The sequence below is a fragment of the Gymnoscopelus microlampas genome, assembly GCF_963454915.1.
Source record: "Gymnoscopelus microlampas genome assembly, contig: SCAFFOLD_70, whole genome shotgun sequence".
Classification (NCBI taxonomy): domain Eukaryota; kingdom Metazoa; phylum Chordata; class Actinopteri; order Myctophiformes; family Myctophidae; genus Gymnoscopelus; species Gymnoscopelus microlampas.
In genome coordinates, this window is record NW_028155780.1 from 58,120 (window position 1) to 67,446 (window position 9,327).

A 9,327-nucleotide genomic window follows, 5' to 3' on the forward strand; every position below is an offset into this window, starting at 1 on the left:
GGGCCAAAGTTGCACTGGATTTATGACTAAAAACAAAACAAAACGATCATTGTGCGAAATGGATTGTGATCATTGTTTTATCTTGTTTTCATAATTGTTGGAAGCCAAAATTGTAATTGACAATAGAATGTGAATAATTCAGCAGCCCAACTTTGATCACTGCCTTCATCTAGGTCAAATAAAGGCTGCTTATGTTGTTGCTTGGGGATGTATTTTGGGTCTCATTCCAGTGTTTGAACTGCACTTATTGGCTACTTTCACCTTATTCACTTTACACCATTATTTGCTTCGTTGGAATCACTCTTTTGATTGATTGATTGATTGATTGATGTACTTTATTTAGTAAGACATGAGAACAACAGTACATGGAAGTACGAATTCACAATACAAGGTCTACTAAACTGGAAGACTCATAAAGCACTGAGCTTGTTTTTGATACATTTCCCTTATGTAATCTTAAGTTAATTGTGATATCTTCTACAATACTGTATATAAACTGTATTAACCATTATCCTTGCACCCAACGTTCATATGTTGTTTGACTTAAATAACTGGACATTAATAACCAGTCATTATAAATAACCAGTCATTAATGTCCTTTTTCAATTCCTTCATTTCAGACCAGTGTGTGGAGTCCAGACTGCAGGTGAAGATGAACTCTCCAGACTCAGCCAGGGCTATCTCTATTAAACAGGAACCTGAAGACCATCCACACCTCAGTAAGTTTCATGTGCTCTCTCTTTCTGTCATATTGACTGTTCTGTTGTAGAGCTGTTACAATAATAACACAGATCTTCAATGGGCTTTTCCCTCAGCTTTGAGCTAACCACTTGAACCCTAGCATCCCTATTCTGGGGGTAACGTTCACTGAAATTAACTGATCGACAAGATCTCTAGCTTGTAGATCTATTTTAGGTAAAGAGATTTGGTGTAGAGGGCACATAGCAAACTATACCCCATTCAACTAAGTATTAGTTCACTATATATAGAGGGTTTTTGTGATTTAGACATTCCAACAAGTATATCTTCAACTATTTTCAGATGTGCCAAGGCTAAATGTGTCTGGCTGACTACCTGCATACAGACAAACCTTATTGTAGACGGCTTTACTCCCAAATCAAAGCCCACATGTGTGTTGTGTTTTAACATTGTTTCATGACTCAAAATAAATAAGTAACTAAACATAGACATTTTCAGAACTTCAGTTTCCAGAAACACCTGTAATAACCTGTAGTTAGTAACTGTTTTGGCGATCTAAGTAGGTGATAGCTCATTTTCTACATGGAACATGGACAAAGGAAGAATAGATTTACATTTTGGAAATCCAGTGTTCACTATCATGTTATTGTTCTGCTCCTAGACATCCTGCACATGGTTGTGTGTAAAGAGGAGGATTATCCTGAACAGGTGAGGAACCCCAGTCTGCTCCAGGAGGAACCAGAGCCTCTACAGATTAAAGAGGAACAGGAGGAGCTACTTCAAAGACAAGAAGAGCCTGATGGGTCAATGTTAACATTACTAGCAGTGAAAAGTGAAGATGATGATGATGATGATGAAGACATCTCTTCACACTATTTTGAAGTTGAAGTTGAACTTGAATCTGACACTGAAGTCACTGAAGACAGTGATGATTGGGAGGAGACCACTGAAGACAGTGATGAGAAACGGTGTGACAAGAATTTCAGTGATTCAGGTCCCCTGAAGACACTCCAGCGTGTCGACAATAAAGACAAACCTTTCCACTGTAAAGATTGTGACAAGAGTTTCTTTCAGTCAAGTCATCTGAAGAAACACCAGCATATCCACACTGGAGAAAGACCATTCCATTGTAAACATTGTGACAAGAGTTTTAGTGAGTCAGGTAACCTGAAGAAACACCAGCGTATCCACACTGGAGAAAAACCTTTCCACTGTAAACAATGCGACAAGAGTTTCTTTCAGTCAAGTCATCTGAAGAAACACCAGCATATCCACACTGGAGAAAAACCTTTCCATTGTGAACATTGTGACAAGAGTTACCATGAGTCATATTTCCTGAATAGACACCAGCGAGTCCACACTGGAGAAAAACCTTTCCACTGTAAACATTGTGACAAGAGTTTCAGTCGGTCAGATGACTTAAAAAAACACGAGCGTATCCACACTGGAGAAAAACCTTTCCGCTGTAAACATTGTGACAAGAGTTTCTTTCAGTCAAGTCATCTGAAGACACACCAGCGTGTCCACACTGGAGAAAAACCTTTCCACTGTAAACATTGTAACAAGAGTTTCAGTCGGTCATTTCACCTGAAGACACACCAGCTTATCCACACTGGAGAAAAACCTTTCTACTGTAAACATTGTGACAAGAGTTTCAGTCGGTCAGGTGACCTAAAGACACACCAGCTTATCCACACTGGAGAAAAACCTTTCCACTGTAAAGATTGTGACAAGAATTTCAGGCGGTCAGATGCGCTGAAGAGGCACCAGCGGCTTATCCACACTGGAGAAAAACCTTTCCACTGTAAACATTGTGATAAGAGTTTCAGTCACTCACAAAACCTCAAGACACACCAGCGTATCCACACTGGAGAAAAATCTTTCCACTGTAAATTCTGTGACAAGAGTTTCTGTCGGTCAGATAACCTTAGGTCACACCTGCGTGTTCACACTGGAAAAAATCTTCCACTGTAAACAGTGTGACAAGAGTTTCAGTCACTCAGGTCACCTGAAGAAGCACCAGCTTGTCCACGCTAAATTCTTGCTCTGGAAAGCACTTTGAGCTGCATTGCATGTCATGAAAGGTGCTATACAAATAAAGTGTATTATTATTATTATTATTATTATTATTATTATTATTATTATTATTACTGAAAACATTGTGAACAGAGTTACAGTCAGTCAGGAGACCTGAAGAGACACCAGAGTATCCACACTGGATAAACTCCTGTCACAATGTGACAAAGGAGTTTCAGTCAGTTAAGTTAAGTGCATTCACACCAAGGATGATTTGTTTTTACGGTCCTCTATAAATCAGCTCACTGATCAAATTAAACAGCTGTATGTTGGCAGGGAGTTGGACAGACAAACAAACATATAGTGATTTATACTGCTCTTGTCAACAGAGGCCTCCATTAGTACTCGTCTTTCTTACTGTAAATCGCTCTGGATTAAGAGTGTCTGCTAAATGCCTGAATTGCCTTTTGGAGACATTTCCGAGCTCTTTCTTTTCTTCTTAGAAAAATTGCTGAAAACCTCCCAAGATGGCACCACCTGTCCATTGAACTCCATTGAATGGTTCCTCAGGCTATATAAAGCTATATAAATTACTATTTTAACCATATCAATTGTAGACGGTAGAACTGTTTTTTCTAGAATCTTAGTTTTAATCATTTGATTTAATGTATTTTGCTGTATTCTATTACATGCCCAATTAATGTGGTATTATTTGAATTATTTTAGGTATTAAATCAGTTAACTGAGGGAAAACTACTTTGCATGCATTTTTGATTAATTTTGCCAGTAATTATTACACTATTGGTGAATCATGACCATAACATATTTGATTGATTCAGTGTCAAAACATATCTAATTATATTACATACTATATTGAATAAATACCCCCTTTTTGCGGTTTTCAAAAAATAATTGACACAGAAACAAATATTTTATGGTCATTATTCACCAGGAGCGTGGAGGGCATGGTTCCAGGCTTAAAATAATTAATATAAATATTTTCGGAAATATCTATGAAAAATTAATGGGCTTTTGATTTGTGGCACCACAAAATGGCCGTCACTAGTACTGCTATGCCCTATAACCAAACTCAGAACTGTCTAGAAACTGTTCTGTTGAAAACAATGTGTCCTGTTTATTATGTAAACCAGCATTTGTGGGGTACCCTAAAGAAACACCTTCAGGAGGCTGCAATTATGCAGTTTATTAATTATGACTAGTAATTGTTACAATTAATGAAATAGCTATGATCATTATTTAGTTGTATTACATTATTAAATTGTGATGTGAATCTGAATCAGAATCAGCTTTATTGTCACATAACAGTTTTACACTACAGAAATAAAAAAGTGGGTGAAATTAGATTTTGTGCAAGTTATGTTGTTTTTATTTCCATAGAAAATATGAAAGGGAAGAAGGGGGGGCAAGGGGGTAGAGAGATCAATCAAAGACAAACAAATGATGTACATATTTACACATAGTACCTGGGGTAAGATATAAAGGTGTGTGAGAATAGCAGCAGATGTATACTGTACATCAGGGGTGGGCAACTTTGTAGATGGTGAGGGCCACAAAATTTCCACACTCACTCTGGGGGGCCGCATTGTTTATCCACACACACACACACACACACACACACACACACACACACACACACACACACACACACACACATTTGTGCAAGATGTTTTATTACTACGCTATAAGCCTAATGGATTATTATCAGGAAAGTGAAATATAAGCTATGATCTCTTAACATTACTATTTGGGATGTGTGGAAGAATTTAGTCTGCAGGCACACTTCAGAATCAACTTTAGTGTCACATCATTACAGATGGAAAAGAGTGTTTTTGTACAAGCTCTCAACATCTACAGTTACAGGAGGAGTTAAAATAGAGAAGAAATATAGAAGAAAGAAACAAGTTAAAAAAAAAAGAAAAATACTAAACGGGAAGGAACAACTGTATGCGTCTCTAGAAGTATACTGTTGACCAGTGACTCCAGGAAACAACACTGATGATGTGTCCAAGTTTGCGCATCAGTAGATGTTTTGTTAACTGAAATACTCTGGAGAGACAGAGGACGGCCGGAGAGACGGAAACCCGGGATGGAGAGGGTTGGCAGCCCTAACCTCTTCTTCTGAGGGGAAGAACCCAAAGCAAGCTACATACTGAGGTAAAACCTACAACATTCAAGAGGGTTTAAAAACCCATCAAGGCAGAATGAGATGTTTGAAAGCGACAACGACGACACAACGCACAGAAGTCACTTCTGGTCAGACGCAGGAGGAGCCAGGCCCGGAGGCAACCCACAGTGACCAGAGCCTCCTAGTGTCGCCAACACCTGCTGCCAACATCTCACCTGCTACCCTAAGCCCCCAAGAGACAGTGTCCAAGTTTGTGCATCAGTAGATGTGTTGTGAACCTATATAACATTTGTTAATGAGCGGCAGTAGCGAGAGCGAGCAGCAGCGAGAGCGAGCGGCAGTAGCGAGAGCGAGCAGCAGCGAGAGCGAGCGGCAGCAGCTAGCCCACTGGGGCACGCTGGCTTGGCTAAGCTATCCGGCACGACACAAACAAACAAAAAGTTTGATACCAACTAACACCGTGTCGGCTAAGGCGGAGGACCCTACCAACGCTAACACAAACGCGGGGGAACCCGCGTAAGTGGGCGCCGAGGCGGGCGAACCCGCCGAACGCCGACAAACGGGGAGAGGAAAAACAAAAGAAAAAAGAACTGGAGAGGAGACCACTTGTTGCGCCGCTGGCAACGAAGAGGGGGTGCGTGGAGTGCCACCGGCCCACCGACGACAGACGACCAGAGTAGGGGACGCTCAGATCGTCGGGATCAAGACGGACCCGCGGCACCGGAGTAGGGGACGCCTAGAGTGCCGGCGAGGACAACATGGCAGCCACCAGGCAGAAGGAGATCGACGACATCAAGAAATCTCTTGACTTTCAATCAGGGGAACTTGCTGACATCAACAAGGAGTTGAAAGTCCTCACTGGCCTGATGAAGGAAATACAACAACTGAAACAAATGAACCTGGAGAAGGACAAGAAGATCATCGACCTGGAGAAGAGACTGGATGACTGTGAACAATACTCAAGAATGAACGACCTGATAGTGAGTGGCTTAAAGACCAAGCCACCATCCTATGCCAGGGCTGCAGCAGGTGGAGAGCCCACGGAGGGTGACATCGCCTCCATCGAGGAGCAGGTCATATCCTTCCTTGACCAGCAAGGCATACAGATCGAAGAGAGTGACATAGAGGCATGCCATCCCTTAGGCAAAAGAACCGACAACAACAGTCCGGCCATCATAATCCGCCTTGTCAGCAGGGAGAAAAAGACCGAGATCCTCAAACAGGGGAGAAAGTTAAAGGGGACAAAAGTCTACTTGAACGAACACCTGACGAAAAGGAACGGATCGATCGCGTGGCAAGCCCGCTCATTAAGGAAACAGGAGAAGATCCAAGCAACGTGGACAGCCAATTGCAAGATCTACATTAAACTGAACGGATCATCTCCCGAAGAGGCCAAAACGTTGATCATCAGGGATCGCTCAGAACTGGACAAGTTTGAATAATGACTCAACTTCACTCAAGGTATGAGATGACATGAACTCAAGGACCCATATCCAATCATTATGACATATTCTCGACAACAAAACTATCTATATGATTATATATACAGATATTATTTGATATCCGTATTATATCATACATTACATACAATCATCATGAACCATCATACCATTGCAGCATCTTATATCTACATTATATGCTATATTAGTCATTATCACCTTGACCTTAACAGTGTATTGTATTACTTTATATATCTATTTACCATCATTATTATCATTATTAATATTATTATTTTCATATTTTTGGTTACCATTATTATTTATTATTACTACTATATTGTTGTTGATATTATTATTAGTATTACTATTATTATTATTATTATTATTATTATTATTATTATTATTATTATTATTATTATTACCCTTATTATTACTATTATTATACTACATTATTGCTGTTACTACTGCCACTACTATGGTCATTATTGCTATTATTTTCATTACTACTACTTCCATGTACATTATAATTATTACTGTATAGGCAATAGGCCTGCCATTACCATACTTTATTATTATATAACTTATTATCCATTAGTAATCATATGTATTACTTTAATCATTCCTTACTACAATGACAGACTTAGATAAGGACTATACATTCCCATTTGATGGCATTGAGGAGGAGGATTTTGTAAAAAGGGACATGTATTGTCAGGACTCAAATGTGCATAGTTTATATCGCAGGTATGAAAATCTGAATTACAAAACTTTTGACCTCACTGAACATAAATTATATGGTATTGAAAATGATGTGGACCCTGATAGCCATCTGTACAATAATCTAAATATCAACTGCGAGTACTACACCGATGAGCAATTTACAAGTAATATTAAGATGGAAGGAGCCCTTTCAATAATACATTTTAATGGCAGAAGCCTCTACAGTAGCTTTAGCAAAATTAAAGAATACCTTAGTAAATTTAATAAATTCAGTGTGATTGCAATATCAGAGACCTGGCTTAATAGTAAGAAAGGATATGAGATGGACATGGAAGGATATGAGATGTTTACATCAAACAGGACTAATAAAACAGGAGGAGGAGTCGCTATTTATGTTAATACAGCTCTGCAAGGTAATATTGTTAAAAGTAAGACACAAAGTATAGAAAATATGTTAGAATGTTTAACAATTGAAATTAAGGCTGAGAAGATGAAAAATATAATAATTAGTTGTGTTTATAGGTGCCCAGGTACCTGTCTGGACACATTTAATAACAAACTAGTGGCAATGCTCGGAAATTGTAACAACAACAACAAGATTCAAGTAACTTGTGGAGATTTTAATATTGACCTTCTAAAATCACAAGGAAATAAAAAAATGACAGATTTTATAAATCAAATGTATAGCAATAGTCTATTTCCTTTGATTATAAAGCCCAGTAGGATCACGATAGACACAGCTACTTTGATAGATAATATTTTTACAAATTACATAGACACCAATATAATAAGTGGACTGCTCATAAACGATATTACTGACCATCTTCCTGTTTTTGCAATCCTCCAACACTGTATCAATAACAAGAGCCAATTCAGCGATGAGCAATGCATAATGAATAGACTTAAAACACCGACAGCCGTTGCAGCCCTCAAAGTGGACCTCAGCAAACAGAACTGGGAGGCGGTTTATGCAGAAGAAAATCCAAATAAAGCATATGATGCCTTTTTGACCACAGTAACTACACTATATGACAAAAACTGTCCAGTCAGAAAACAGAATAACAAACACAAGAAAGTGAGCAAACCATGGATCACCAGGGGACTAGAAAATGCATGCAAAAAGAAAAATGTATTATATAAAACCTTTTTAAAGCATAGAACTAAGGAAACAGAAACTAGATATAAAACATATAAAAATAAACTAATACATATTATAAGATCTAATAAGAAAGAGTATTATCATAAATTATTGGATCAGCATAAAACAAACATACAAGGGACATGGAGGGTATTAAATAGCATAATAAGAAAGAGCACATCTAAAGCAGAATACCCAAACCACTACGTAAATAATAATAATATAACTATAAATAATCCAAGGGAAATAGCAAATGAATTTAATCAGTATTTCGCAAATGTTGGAAAAAATCTAGCAGATGAGATTGTGCAACCAAGAGATATGGATGGGTTGGAAGGTATTGTGCCCCGGAATCCTAACTCTATTTTTATTATAGGGGTTGAGGAAACAGAAATACTCGAAATAGTTAAAAAATTCAAGGAGAAAAAATCTACCGACTCAAACGAGATAGATATGTCACTAGTTAAAAATATAATAGAAAGTATAGCAAAACCGTTAACATATATCTGTAACCAATCATTTTTAACAGGTATTTTCCCAACTAATATGAAGACTGCAAAAGTAATTCCGATTTTCAAAAGTGGTAATAGACACCAATTCTCCAACTACAGACCAATATCTCTACTTTCACAATTCTCAAAAATAATAGAAAAACTATTTGTCGAAAGACTAGATAAATTCATTGAAAAAAACAATCTTCTTAGCAACCACCAGTATGGTTTTAGAGCAAACAGGTCCACCTCGATGGCTGTGACGGAAATGGTGGAAGGCATTACAACAGCAATAGAGGAGGGAAAATATACTGTAGGGGTGTTTATTGATCTTAAAAAAGCATTTGACACATTAGACCATAGCTTGTTATTAGATAAAATGGAGAGATATGGTATTAGAGGGATAGCCCATTTATGGTTGAAGAGTTACCTTTCAGATCGTAATCAATATGTCCAGTTAAATAATACAAAATCTGACTTAGCAAGGGTAACATACGGGGTCCCGCAGGGCTCTGTACTTGGCCCAAAGTTGTTTATTTTATACATAAATGACATCTGTAAAGTGTCTACCATATTAAAATATGTTATTTTTGCAGACGACACTAACCTGTATTGTTCTGGGAAGAGCTTGGAGCAGCTCCTGAATTCAGTAGAGCAAGAGTTGATAACACTAAAGAA